Raw genomic sequence first — 16117 nt, 5'->3', positions numbered from 1 at the left:
TTCCCCCATTGACGCTGGGAAAGGCCATTGTGCGGGTTAGCTGTGAAATTGCTTATCTGAAGCAATTTGCATGGCTAACCAGAAGGGTTTGTTGTTATAAATGAGAACGAGCGTTTGCGGGCCGAACAAAGCCGAGCGTCCGTTCGTTCTGTTACAAACTCTTCAGACTAAAATCATAGAGGACGTCTGAAAGCCTGATCCCTGACCTGACCTGGACGTTAATGGCTATGCTGTGCTGAGTTTAATCTGTATTTTGCATCCTGGCTGGAAGTGAAGAACTGTAGAAGCGATTCGTGCTTGATCTGGACCATCGCCGATGGCTGTGTTCTCAACATCTTGGCCGTCTGGAAGATGTCCACCACTCCTTCATAAGCGCATGCGCTCAGAGCGATGCTAAAAAGGCGTGGTGAAAGGCATAGATCCTGCCCAAAAAGCAACACTGCACATCAGTCACAACACAACCTGTCCAGATTGGGCTGTGATGTGTCAGCCGCTAACATGTAGGCAAAGTCTAACCAGGATGTAGCCCTATTTATAATATTTTTGCTAATAATCAAAGTAAAGGCCCCGGACACTGCGGGGCAAAACCGCTTTATGTGATTCCAAGCGCACGGTAAGTTGTTAAGGACTATTGTTGCGCTTGCATATCCAGATCTTCTATCAGGATTAGTGGAAAGAAACATCCAATATATTCACATTGAAGCATTATTTATTTGCATCTGTAGATTTCAATTCCAATCCTTATCTTTAAAGAGTTTTTCTCCACTTCAGCAGCACTTACACACACCAAAACGTAGAGTTTTATTCCTCTCTGTATTCTGAAGGGATTTTACTGAGGTGTTTTTCAATATCTTCACACTGATTAACAACATTTATTCCTAAAACAACGCTGAAATGTGATTTTTCTGTCTGCTGATAGTATATATTTCTGATTTATGCACGTGATAAAAGAGAAATAACATCATCCCCTCATAAAAACTTTATCTCTAATCTACAACAAAATCAAACATACGTTGTTTGAACCTGATTTAATCTAGAGTTCGTATCTATACTCCGAAATGTATACAACTTTTACACATAACAGTCAGAAAACTTGTACAAAAACAGTTGTACTTGATTAATTCAACTGGAAAAGTATGAGATATCTATTAGCTACAATCTTAATCCATTTCTGGCCATAAATAAGTAAATCTTTGGGGTGGTTGGAGCTTCATGGTAGTGCAGGATTTTTAAAAGTAATCCTGAATACTAGTTTTAAGACTTTTTTAAGACATGCCACAAGTAAAATGAATACCAAATAACAGCGTAGTAGAGCAATGTCTGGTGGTAACATATTAAAACCCCTTAAAATGATGTTAAAAAAAAATCACTTGGTTCGTGAAACAGGTTTTTTCACAAAATCAAAAGTTTAATAAACCGATTTCAACTTCACAGGTTTCAGCCTGTAAACCCATTTTTAAGAGAAAAAAAATGGATTAAGTCAAAGTAGCAATTTTATATATCAATCAATTACATTTAGTAACCATATAAAAATATACTCTTTTAGTGTCTTAATTGTTTAGATTATTGTATAATGCCTTTATCCCCACTTTCTTGTCCCGATCCATCATTTTTCACATTTACAACTCTGCATGTTTCTGCTTAAACTAAAAAATGGACCGAACTTGGTCACTTTTAAGGTCAAAAAATATTAAATAAAAAATAAAAAAAATTACGCATTAGTGCTTAATTAGAAATGCAATACATTTCTCTGGCCAGCAAGGTGCTGTGCTTTTGGGATGGCAGAAATATAGCGGTTTCCCCTGGTAATGACGGGAAAGTTTTGAAGGTTAAAGTCATAAAGCTACAACATCCCACATTCTTGTCATGTCTGTTCTCCCTCCCAAATTTAAGACCCTTCTTGAATCATACTTAAGATGTTTTCTTATATAATTGAAGACTTCCTTATGGGGGTTTAAATCTGATACAGACCTCTTGGGGAGGTGGAAACGGCCACTGTGCACTTCTGTGCCCCCGCGGTGTGACTGAGGCCGTTGTGATTTAAATGTGCTGAATTACATCAGTTTCCCAGACAGCAACATAGTGTTGGCCCCAGTGTGGGCCCGTGTGAAATCCATGCGGGCCAGATGGGGCCGGATCTGGGCCCGAAAACGCTTGCTGTCTGGGTTTCTAACTGTCTCCGGTATTAAAATCATTGCAACACACACTTGTGCAAAAGGCGTGGTTATTGTCGAAATGGCTTTTGAGATATGACATTAACTTCCGATCCAACTTTTGTTAAATTTTACATCTACATTTTGTTTCTTCTGGGAGTCTCCCTTCCTCCCCATTTCTCCCAGTGATGCTTAGTAATGTTGTTGAAGTTCATTAAGTATTAAATGTTATATGAGCTGTTTAAAGTTATATTCATTAAAAAAAAAAAAAAATTCTATTTACAGTTGTTAAAAAACAAGGGGCCACAACAGTTTTGATTTTTCTAGCGATAACAACAAATATATTAATGAATACATAATGAATACATGAGAATGGGTAACAGGGGTTGAAGATGTACGCGTGTCACTCAGTAGAGGACCAAAAATAATCCAGCAAAAACTATCTGGGTTTCATTAGTTGACATTATTTAACATGAACTAACAATGGACTTTTCTTGTATGGTATCTTGGTTTTTAACATTTTTTAAATTTTACATTCAATAATACATTTTTTATTTAATTTTTTTTAAATCAAAAGTGAATCTGTTAATATTATTAAATGTACTAATATGAACAAACAATGAATAACTGCTGTTGAAATATATTGCTCATTAGTGCTAGTTTATTCCTTAACTGATGTTAACAAATGAGGGAAGTAAATAAACTATAAGCTATAAATTTATTTTAAAGTGTTACCAATATTTTTTGATCATGAATGCTATCTTGAGTAACGTTGTTGAAGTGGTCGAGGAAAAAAAAAAGAGAAATAGGGAATGAAATCATGTATTCATCTTTCTGTCAGAACAAATGATCAAATGATGTCACTTCCTGTGGGTGCAACAATTTCAAGTAAAGTAATTTCATTAAAGGTGGAAAATCAAGTGGTAACAGGGTTGAGTTTTTTTTTTTTTTTTCATGCTTTTCATGCTGAATTATTTGCTTTTGGACAATATTTAGTTCACAGAACAAAAGCCAAGTGTGTCACCATATTCATGAACAGTGGCCTCTGCTCAGCTCTGTTTTTCTCACACAGACTCGTGTCTTTCTTACCTACAGTGGACCGATATGGGTCCATCCTGACCAAACTGCTCTTTTGTTTTATGCACTTGGCCAATGAAGTCGATGAAGCCTTCCCCTGATTTTGGCACACCTTGTTCTGGCCAGTCTGTGAACTGGAACTGCCTGACGGTCCGTGACTGTCCGTCCTGGAAGCAGAGCGAGAGAGAGACGGATGAGAATAAAAGAGCTGCGGCTGCTCTCTGACGCGTTACACGAATCCATTACATTCACATTTACACGCAAGAGACAGACGCCGTGCTTGTCAAACCGATGACGAGTACATGACGCATCCGGAACGAGTCTGCGAAGCTCAAGAAACAACAATAATTAAGAAACGTCATGCTGATACTAAACCGACGCCTTAGTGCCAGCGAGATATATTACTGTTCAAAAGTTTGGGGTTCATATATTTGAAAGAAATCAATACTTTTATTCAGCAGGGATGCATTAAAGTAATCAAAAATTGACATTAAAGACATTAATAATGTTACTATTTCAAATAAATGCTGTTCTTTTAAACTTTCTATTCATCTGTGAATCCTGAAAAATGAAAAGTATCACAGTTTCCACCAAAAATATTGTGCAGCACAACTGTTTTCAACATTGATAATAATCAGAAATGTTTATTGAGCAGCAAATCATCATATTAGAATGATTTCTGAAGATCATGTGACACTGAAGACTGGAGTAATGATGCTGAAAAAACACAGAAACACAACACAAATAAACAAAAATTCAAAAAAAAAACACACATAAAACATCCTAATAACATTCTAAAAATATTTTAAATATTTTAAAAAGTATTTTTTTATTTTTAATTTTTTATCAAATAAAGGCAGCCTTGGTGAACAGAAGAGACTTCTTTCAAAAATATTTAAAAAATCATAATTTTTCCAAATTTTGAACAGTAGCATACGGTTAGAGCAGAAAGGATCATATATATATATATATATGGCGATATATGGTATTTACATGTTACACCATGCTGTTTAAAAACATGGTCTCAGCACGGGTGATTAGGGTGTTTTTTCTGTTTTGAGCTCCAGCCGCCCACAGCTCAGAAGCGTGTCGTTTCACCTGAGCGTGTGAATGAGTGACTCCAGACACTAATTCCTCTGATGTGGGCGGCTGAAAAGCTCCTGCCGAGAAGCTCTGAGAGTTTGCATTTCTTTAGTGATTTTGTATATCCCAGATAAGAGACATGAGAGAGAGAGAGAGAGAGAGAGAGAGAGAGAGAGACAGGATGTGTGAGTGTTTATCAGAATAAATGCTGTGATGGAATTAGAGGCCTGTGAACGCAGACGCTCAGAGCTCTACTCAGACTGAATATGCATTATAACACACAAATCACAGTTCAGAGGATGGGCGAGGGGCTGGTGTCTCACCCGTGCGTCCGTCACTTTAAAACTCTCGCAGGATGTACTGCGGCATGTTGTATTCGGCCATTGGATCCACCACAAAGTACTGATATCTGGCTGAACGCTCTGCTGGCCAGTACTGATGGCACTTTTCCTGATGGACAGACACAATACATCAGTCATGCAAAATACAACCAGAATGCAAAAAGCATCAGAACAAATACCAGCACTGAGAGGAATAATCATTAACACTGGGGTTTAAGCAAAGGGAGAAATGAATAAAACGAGCACCGAATCTATTTGGAAGAAAACCACACCACTGTTTTCTCAACAGTGGCACATGAGATCATGAAGTCTGAGGAAATTTCTTGGTGTTCTTTAAAAACCTGGATATTACATTCAGCCACAGCCAAAAATGTATCAGCCTTAATGTGCTAAATGATTTTGATGAATTAAAATACTATTCAAGATCCTGGAGAGATCGAATTGAATGCAAATTAAACCAACAACCATGGATGATTTTGAAAAAGTAAGGTTTACAGACAGTTCAAAACTTTGGAAAATTTAAGGTTGAATTGAAAAAAAGGGGGAACATTTTGAATTTGGAAAGTAGCCTAGAGAGTTAATATGTAAATATTCTTAATAAAAAGTGTACATTTACTTCTATGCTGTAAAAACGACAAACAGATAAATCTGAAAAGATTACTGGAGCACATTTTATAAGAAGAAAAGACTATTTTTGTCATCCTACTACAACATTTCATATTTAATTTCAATGCAATTTCTGCATTCTGAAATTCGTTTCTATACAATTTTTCTGTGTACTTTCTTCAGCAATAAATAAATAAATAAAAAGGATATAAAAAAATGCATAATCTACAACAGAACACCAAAGTTAAGTCCTTTTTTTATCTCAAATCTTATATCTGTTTTTTTCTGCCATTGACAAATAGTGTTGTCCTGTTGTAAGCTCATTTAGTCTGATTGTGATGCAGATGTAGATGTTCAGATGAGGGGACAGGAACACTCACTCTGCCCATCTCTCTGAGTTTGGTCAGCATCACTACGATGGTGGAGTTGTGTTCCCACAACATCCTCCAGAAGTCTTCTGTGGTTTCAGCTAAAGGACCCTGCGTGGCGATGTAAGCCTTCTGTTGCCTGACACACAGCGAGAGACACACATTTACCTTCACGGTTACAAACACACACAGACGGACAGATCCGGGCTCTTCTGCTCACCTGTATCCGTCGATGAAGCTGGCGTTGATGTAGTCGGAGCCCTCGACTCCTCTGATTGGCTGCAGACAGACACGTGTGGACTCGTAGGGCATGATGTTAACCAGTCTGTTTTTGAATTTGTTGCAGGGCAGATTGGCACTGATGAACCGTGAGGTGTGAGCTTTTGTGTTCGCTAACCGCTGCAAGAAACAAATCATGAACAGCAATTTAAAAAATAGCTAAATTTTGTCTAGACGCTGATATTGACTTGAAAACAGAAGAAGTTGAAAGTTTGAAGTCCTTGTGAATATTTGGAAAGTCAGTCAGATAGACAGACTAAAGACATAAAGCTCATTTGAATTTAAATTTAGATAGATAGATGGATAGATAGATAGACAGACAGACAGACAGACAGACAGAGAGACAGACAGACAGACAGACAGACAGACAGATAGACAGACAGACAGACAGACAGACAGACAGACTAAAGACATAAAGCTCATTTGAATTTAAATTTAGATAGATAGACGGATAGATAGATAGACAGACAGACAGAGAGACAGACAGACAGACAGACAGACAGACAGACAGACAGACAGACAGACAGACAGACAGATAGACAGACAGACTAAAGACATAAAGCTCATTTGAATTTAAATTTAGATAGACAGACAGAGAGACAGACAGACAGACAGACAGACAGACAGACAGATAGACAGACATACAGACAGACAGATAGACAGACAGACGGACAGACAGACAGACAGACAGACAGAGACAGACAGACTAAAGACATAAAGCTCATTTGAATTTAAATTTAGATAGATAGACGGATAGATAGATAGACAGACAGACAAAAAAAAAACAGAGAGACAGATGAACAGACACATAGATACAGAGAGACAGATGAACAGACAGAGAAACAGATGGACAGACAGATAGACAGACAGACAGACAGAGAGACAGACAGACAGACAGATAGACAGACAGACAGACAGACAGATAGACAGACAGACAGACAGAGAGACAGACAGACAGACAGATAGACAGACAGACAGACAGACAGACTAAAGACATAAAGCTCATTTGAATTTAAATTTAGATAGATCGACAGACAGACAGACAGACAGACAGACAGACAGACAGACAGAGAGACAGACAGACAGACGATAGATAGATAGATAGACAGATAGACAGACAGACAGACAGACAGACAAACAGGTAGACAGACAGATAGATAGATAGATAGATAGATAGATAGATAGATAGATAGATAGATAGATAGATAGATAGATAGATAGATAGATAGATAGATAGATAGATGTTGCTGTTAAACTAGAATAAACACACACACAGTGTTTCGCTGGGGCTGATGTTTAATGTCTTTAACCGCCTTGAACTTGGTCATGAAAACAAGAGAGCAAAGCAAGTGTGGTTTACGGTAAAAAAAGCGAGCGCAGTAATGGTAAGCGCTAGCGTGAGAACGGCACAGGGGTCTCTGAGTTCCTGCAGGAGAAACCACAGGCCCCACACTGTCTCTGCGGCCGCAGTAAAGAGAGCCTGCGGTGGGCCTGAGACGGGCCAGACACCGGCAGCCAAGCCTCAGCAGCGGGGTCGACTGCAGGGCCGGGGCTCATGATGTGGCGTGACATTCGATCACCTTCTTACTCTCGGTAAACAGATTTCTGTTTGACAAACTGCAGGCCGCGTAAAATGCGCTGGGTTCGAATAACAGAAGAGAGACAATCAGCTTCCTGTGGCAAAGCCGGCGGTTCTGCCGCAGTCATTCCAGGAAGGAGGAGCCAGAGCTCGTGGTCGGATGTCTGTTAACTTGTGACATGATCGCAGCCTTTCGAGGCCCCTTCTGTTCAGATGGAGTTTGAGGAAGAGTTCAGTGGATGGAACACTAGACAGATCAACTAAACTAGGTAAAACACTGCACCATTTGAACAATCTCTCTTTGCTAGTAGTGATTGGAAGGGCAACTCTTTTTCTGAGAAATCACCTGTGCTGGATGTCTCTGGATTGTGGGGAAAACCGAAGCCTTATCCAAGTACTAACCAAGCCAAACCCTGCTTACCTTCCACGATCAGACGTATCAATAGATATAAGGTCAAGGTTTGGTCAAGTAGCGATTTAGTAGGGTTAGGGTTCTCGCGTCTCTTCAGTTAGAGGCAACCTTGATTCTAGCGGGTTTGTTTGGTTTTCAAATCATGGGAACAAACAGCCGTCAACAAACACGACTCCTGCCAACATCCATCTTACCTTAAACTCCAGCTCCATGCCGGTGACGTTCTCTCCGGACTCGATCTGCGTGAGTTTCTGGATGTATGCGTACAGGTTCCGGGCAGGAACCTCGGTGGTGCCGCAGGTGACGGCCTCCTGGAGCGCGTCGTGAATGAAGACATACTGGTCTTCCGTCTGGACCATGTAGTTCCTCTGAGCGCGCATGAGCGTCACGTGACCGTAGATGTCCACCGTCTTCTCGTGTTTGATTCGCTCCAGCATGGCGTCGATGACGATGAAGCAGCCGGTCCGACCCACACCAGCACTGTTAGGCACAACAGAAAGAATGGCAAATGTTTGGTGAAGTCTGTGTTCAGGCACTTTGATACATTTTTGTTTCTTACACGCATGCAATCTGTGAAATCAATGGGACTCTCATTTCTGTCTTGAACGCAGAACAGTCAAACTGTATTTAATGGCAGAGACTGTGGAGTGGATGAAGCCGTTCTTGATCGGCGTACACCTGTGCTCGCTATCAGAGCAAAACAACCCCTCCATTTAGCCTCTCACCCTCTCTAACCTCCATCTACAGACTCTAAAAGCCTCCATTTACTTTCCTCTTTCCATCACTTTGAAGAGGCCAAAGCTTTGCTAACTTCTTGAAGTGCAGCCATTGACGTCAACCACAGGCACTTCTCCATGAAACACCTGAGATCAGAGCCCTTCATTAAGACAAAAGCTCCACAAACGCTCACATTAGCGCTCTTCCTGCATGAAGATGTGAGCGAGAAATAATTCTTATTGAAACAACGCACTTGAGCCAATGAACACCAGCTCAAAACTGCACACAGAACTTCCACTAACACACATTTAAAGTTTCCAAAACCCATTTTGAGGAGGACCCAGCGTGGAGACCATTTACAAGCTCAGACAGCAAATTATTTCACTCTTTTAGGTCGAAAGTTCCTAGTGAGTCTGAAGATCCTGATTAGCTGGTTCAGGTGTGTTTAATTGGGGTTGGAGCTACAGTAAACTCTGCTGGACTGTGGCCCCCCAGGAAGCAACATCAAATGCATCATGCAGAGATAAGACAAACCCAGAATGCATTGCAGCAAGCATGAATCCAAGCCTTGCTTAACTTCCACAATCAGTATAGTTCAATCTAACTGAAAGGGACTGTTTTAACTAATTATATATATTATAGTAATACTTGGTTTCAAACTATTGGGGATCCTTTTGTGTAAATTCTGTCCTTTAAACTATTTGAACTGAAGGCTTGAATTGTTTTCAGGACAAGAGGTTTTTTTATCATAAATGTCAGAGCTGTCATATTTTTACTGGGGAAAATGTTGTCACATGTGCTTGAATTATAATATATTAATTACCATTTTTATTTGCTTTAACAAAGGTTTGGTATGATTTTTGTTCATAACTATTTACTCTTTTATTTCCTTTAATTGTTTGGTGTTTCAAGATGGGATGTTGTCACAAAAGGTCAATGTGTTAAATGGACAATATTTTGAAGGGGCGAAAATAGTGGAAACGTTTGTAACTGCCTACAGTACTTTCATAAAATAAACCACTGCTACTAGCAAGGCTATATTTCCTTTATGTAAAAGCAGTGTCTTTGATTTGATTTCGGGGTGAAATATGATGAAGATGTGTTCTTGACAGGTTTCATGAGACACTCAGGAACCCTCCGTCTGTCCGTTCAGTGACCTCTTTGACATTCAATCATGTGCTTGGATGGGCTTTTCTCTTTTGTTGTGATAACGGCTGACTGCATGCACCTCGCCGGTGACCGGCGGGTTACAGGTGACAGCGGGTAAACGCCCTCTTTACAGAAGACACGGCCTACCAACCGCCACAAACACACACACGGTCAGCCGCTATCAGCATTGATCGCATGGCGTCAGGCAGATTTTTAGACAGCATTATGCACATGCAATTTTCCTCCTGCAGCAGGCAAATCGTTTAACAGCGATAAATGCATGTGGTTTCCAGCGGGCTTAATTACCCACGAGCGCAGGAGGAGGAGCGCTTGATCTGCTGTCTTTTGTTTTGCCTGACAAACAGCACATATAATCTCCTGCCCACACGCCAGCGCCTCACGTGACCCCACTGGCTTAAAACTTTCTCTGCTCTTGCCGAAGGATGCGTCAACTTTCTGACACCCGCCGCAGAATGAAAGAAAGAGTTTTTTAATGGTCAGACGGGAGCCGGCGGATGGGGATGGTGTTTTCGCATGGATTAAAGTCCCGCTGTCGAGCCGTTATCTGATCTGAGCCGAAAGGAATTCAAAGTCTCCATCCCAATGAATGATATTAATTCCTGCATTCAGCGCGCATGCCTGCCAGAGAAAAGAGGGGAAATAAGGATTTTTCAATTTCAAGTGCTCCGCTGGGAGCTCTAATTAACTGCCCTATGTGTTATTTTTAAAGGTTTACTAATCCTTGTTTTCTATCTGGCAGTTTTCCGATGGAAGCTTGTAGCTTGTCGTTTTTGCATGCCTCTCTCTGCCTGATGTTTTTGTGCTGCTTTGCTTAGAGGGAAATTTAACAGATGGTTTCATATCTGGGTTTTCCATAAAAGCAAGAGTGCCTCATGTTCTGTCATGCACCAAAATCAAGGTTTTTTTTTTTGTACAGAAACACACCACTGAGTCTCATAAAAGTGTGTGTTTAATACTTGAGATCAATCACTGGTTTGATCAATCCATTATTTATTTATTTTGTTTTCTACTCATTATATGACATTAGTTCTTTAATATGGGCTCTAACAATAAATGAAAAGCACTCAATATATCATTACAGCACCTGTGTTCAACAAGAGACGTACACAGGTAAACTATTTGCTTAATATATTTACATAACATTCATTCTTCAGTCGGAAACAAGGGAAATTTTAAACTTAACAGACAAACATAAGCCAAAAAGAGATGGATCTGGACTTGGAAAATACACTACAGTTCAAAAGTTTGGGATCAATACAATTTTGAAATGTTTCTGAAAGAAGTATCTTTCTGTTCTCCAAGGCTGCATATATTTGATCAAACATACAGTACAAAACTGTAATATTGTGAAATATTATTACAGTTTAAAACAGCTGTTTTCTATGTGAATAAATAGTAAACTAAAATTTATTTCTGTGATGCGCAGCTGAATTTTCAGCATCATTACTCCAGTCTTCAGTGTCACATGATCTTCAGAAATCATTCTAATATGATGATTTGCTGCTCAAGAAACATTTCTGATTATTATCAATGTTGAAAACTGTTGTGCTGCACAATATTTTTGTGGAAACCGTGATAAATTGTATTTTTTAGGATTCACAAATGGATAGAAAGTTCAAAAGAACAGCATTTATTTGAAATAGAAATCTTTTGTAACTTTATAAATGTCTTTACTGACACTTTTGAATGAAAGTATTATTTATTTTCAAAAGTAAAATCTTACTGACCCTTAATTTTTTGGTAGTGTACATTTACATTTACATGTAACAATAAAACATTTACATATTATTAACAATACACGATGCATATTATGTGCTGTAACCTCATGATTATTATCGCTGTGTTATTAATAATATACATAAAACACCACCAGACCTGCAGTGCACCACCATGGGTCCGGCGTCCAGCGGGTTGCAGGATTTGACTCTGCGCAGGAAAGCCAGGAATGGTGTGGGATGCTCCGGAACGCCGTGATCCGGCCACGCCGTGAACTGGAACTGCCGCACCTCTCGCTTCTCGCTGGAGCCGTTCTGAACGCAAGGGTAAAACGCTCTTCAAATATTACAGCCAAACATCACATGCCATGTTGTATCAAACCTGCATGTGGCTATTTTATCACAAAACGATGCTTGACAGTGACATGAGGGTGAGTTTGTGTGGATTTTCCCTTCAAAGACGAGCTGATGGCGTACCTTGTAAAGTGCAAGCGTCCGGACGCAGTATGTGGCCAGCTCCACTGTGTCCAGCAGCGTGACCTGAATGAGTCCGTACGTCTCCGTCCCTCTGTTGGGCCAGTACTGGTCACACTTCACCTGAAACACACACATCAAACAAGAAGTGCAGCTAGCGACACCATTCCCGTTTCCTGCTGACAAGAGGATTTCTCAACACAGCAGCGAGTGACAGAGGCTATAATTACTATCTCCAGCTCTCTGTCGCAATCACATCACAGCCGGCCGTCATTACCATCATAGATGTGGGCTGCATTGTGAAACCAATAAAAGAGATGGTAAACATGAAGCCTCCAGGTTACTGCAGGAAAACCGACATGCATCTCCGTGCACTCCGGTATTGATTTAACTGGACTCATTCTGACAGCGTTTCTTTACCGAATGCCACAAACATGTGACAAAGACTGTAGTATGTGAGTATGTATTTCAGATGATGTTAATTAGGTTTATTTTTCACTAATTGATGTAGTTATGCATTCTGTTGCGAGACGCAGTGTACTTTCAGAGAGACTCTGCCCACACGCTCCTCTGATTGGCTGTGTGGACAGATTATTGTGTTGCGTTTAGTGCCGCAAGCCAATCAAATCACAGGTCAGAGCGTGCCGTACCCTGGATCTTTCCTCCAGTTTGGTCATCATGACGATGTTTGCGCTCCGCTGCTCCCAGATCATCCGCCAGAAATCGCCGAAGGTCTCGGGCAGCGCACCTTGAGTGGCGATGTAAGCGTTCTGCTTCCGGTAGCCATCGATGTAGTTTGCGTTGATGTAATCGCTGCCTGGAATACCTGCCAACACACAGCAGAACACACTGAGAACCAAAAACTACACAACAGTTTGAGCTCTGAGTTTAATTTAAGTTTTTTTTTTTTTTTTTATCACGTTGCTATTTGGATGCTAATGTATTCTGTTAGCTCAATGCTAGGTGTTTTTTCATGCACTAGTCAATTTTGAGATTTTGGTCTATTTTGTTTCCTTAATATTTCTTCATTCAGACTAGAGAAAAGAAAACATCCAAAATACATATTTAAGTTATTTTTATTGCACTTCACCTGTTGGCCTATTACCCCTTCAGCAGCACTTACATGCAACATTTAATTAAATTTTTTTACGTTTTATTCCTGCAAATAGGACTCGGGGGCTACATTGGTGCCGTGACCCGGATGGGAGTGAGGTTTAAGGGGATGAGAGTGTGTGTGTGTGTGTGTATGAATTTCAAACCTAGCTTCATCCAATGTTGAGAAAAGTTAAAATGTTAGCTCATGTAAATTAGTGCATAGTTAATTAGATAATGTCTTGTTTGCTTATTTAACCGTAACATTTCAGAAAACCTCAAAAACAACAACTGCCTTAACAGACTGATTAATCAATAATATGGTCATTTATTAGTTCAAATGTTCACTCTGTTGTGCCTAAAAGATGCTTTAGATGAGCGTCGCTCAAACTGACTTTCATTTAGAGAGTTTCAGCACGTTTAGTTTTTGCTCATCATCCATTGGGTTATCAAAAGCAAATCATTTAAAAGCATAAGATTTTGCAGACAAAGGTCTGAACACACTCTCTCGTTCTTCATTATTCAGTGAGATTTTTGCAAAACGGTCCTGAATCTTCATTTCATACTGTATATATTCTGTGATTTCTGATGAGTGGATCTTCATTCACTGTGAGAGAAACAGTGGAATAAACTGAAAGTGAAGACGTGTGAGACATCTGGAGAAAATGGAGCAAGGTTTGATTTCTGCTGTTAAACGGCTGACAGAGCGTCAGTGCTGCAGGACTCGGCTCACACATGCAGCGGCGAGATAAAACTCATCCCAGCGCTCCCTCGCCCCCGCGCTCGCTCGCTCTCTACATCCGTCTCCACTCCAGGTGAATTATTTTACTGAGAATTAATAAATAAATTAAAAACTCCATGTTTTTCATTTTCTCGTTCATTCTGTGACTGACAGGATAGAAAGACAATTAATCCTGCCTTTCCTTCATTCTGTTATAGACAAAAGAGGCCAAAATGACACAGATATCAAAGAAATTAGTACTGAACAGATATGTGGGTGTGTGTGTGTGTGAGTGTGTGATAGAGAGAGGAGAGAGAGAGAGAGAGAGAGAGAGACGCTGTTCCAAAAACTAGTGAGCCGCCTACATAGGGTGTATTTCAAGACAGGATCACATGTAACCTTCACAGACAAAGCAACAATTCATTTTCTTAATCTGCAGTTTTCTTGTCCAGTAAACAAACAAACAAAATTAAAAAAAAATAAAATAAAAAAGAATAAACATCATTAAAACATGATAGACTTACTTGAGAAGCTAAATAAGAAAAAAAAAAAAAAACTTTTCATATGTTTTACTGCATTCAGTGTTGTTATTGCAAAGTAAAACTAAACCTTCTAAAAATATTATATCCTGAAAATCAAACAAAATACAAATGTTAGATGAAAAACACACACAATTACACACACACACACACACACACACACTCACACGCATGCACACACGCACAAACACACACGACACAAACACACACACAAACACACTCACACGCATGCACACACGCACAAACACACACGTGCCGAGGGCTGATGGAATATGATGTGGATTTATGCAGTAGTTGATCACACTATTTCATTTCTCATTGTGGAAACACAAAGCCGGAGTGTTTATCAGGCCCGGACACAGCAGATGAGCAGTTACTTGTGTCATTGTTCACTGGGTAAATCTGTCATTTAACACAGTTTGGAGGGAAATTAGATGTTTTATTTTTATTTATTTTTTTTTACATGAAGAAAACTGCTCATCAATTCAGTATGAATGTGTAATGATGCTATATATGCTGCAAAAATCAGCTTCTTAATCTGTATTTTTCTCTCGTTTTCCATTAAAATTATTTGAACATCCTTAAAACAAGATGCATTTACTTGAGAAGCAACATAGCATAAAAAGACGTGTTATATATTATAGTGTATTGTGTGTGTATATAAATAAAATAAACAAATGAACAAACAAACACAAATAAATAAATGTTAGAATTTCTCTGGCAACAGGCCATAATATCTACTTTACACAACATTTTGCACTATTATCTTGTTTTTAAGGATGTTTAAAAAATTTTTTTGGAAACCAAGGTAGTTGTAAACCTGAAGTTCAGGAAGTGAGGAAATACTGAGAAGTGGTGAGCGTACCATCGATGGCGGAGAGCAGGACTCTGGAGTGATCGTAGGCGATGACGTTTGCGTATCTGTTCTTTGGTTTATTGACCTCCAGGTTGGAATGCTCCCAGGTGAACTGCTGACCGGGATCGACCGACTGAGGAGAAATGAGAATGAATATGGATTAATGAGTGCATTAGCATCAGAGCTAAAAACAGACACAGCTCATCTTACAGCCGTATGCTAACTGTTGGCTCGGACTCAGCATACTCTGAGCGTCTCGCCAATAATATCCGTCTGAAATAGAAAGGCTCGTCCCGACCCGCGTGGCTATGATCAGCATTCACAGTCTGTATTAATAGAGCGGCGACTGTAACGCGTCATTGAACGAGAGCGTTCAGAAATAAACGCTGCTGCTGGGTGGAAATAAGCTGCATCAACATCTTCTGTCCTGGAATATAGAAATGGCCAATGAATTAACGACCTGACATTCACGCTTTCACCAAAATTAGTCAATTAACGCACAAATACATATACTATCAATGTATGCGCAAATTAAATCATTAAATAAAGGTTATGGTGAATAGCTGACAAATAATAATATTAATAATAACAATAATGCATGTTTTAACATAATAAATACACAAATTAAATGCATGAATGGAGTAACTTATGGACAAAATAATGCACAAATGAATGAATGAATGAATGAATGAATGAATAAAAAAAAAATTTACAAATTAATTGAACAAATGCATGAATGAACTAATTGGAAAAAAAAAAAAAAAACAAAAAAAAAAAATAAACCAAAAACCAAAAGAAAAAGAAAGAAAGAAAGAAAGAAAATCAATTAATGAATAATGAAAAGATTAAATGGACTAACAAAAAATAAAGGGACCAAGTAAATGAATGAATGAATGAATGAAATTATAATATTTTTATGGTTGCATGAATTAATG

General features: G+C 39.2%; 1 pseudogene; it reads right to left on the bottom strand.

Moving 5' to 3' along the window:
* The window catches only part of LOC109056765, a 322386-nt pseudogene that overhangs the window by 1775 nt on the left and 304494 nt on the right, over nt 1–16117 (bottom strand).

This window comes from Cyprinus carpio, chromosome A7 (assembly GCF_018340385.1).
Source record: "Cyprinus carpio isolate SPL01 chromosome A7, ASM1834038v1, whole genome shotgun sequence".
Taxonomy (NCBI): domain Eukaryota; kingdom Metazoa; phylum Chordata; class Actinopteri; order Cypriniformes; family Cyprinidae; genus Cyprinus; species Cyprinus carpio.
This window is presented reverse-complemented; position numbering and strand designations above follow the sequence as displayed.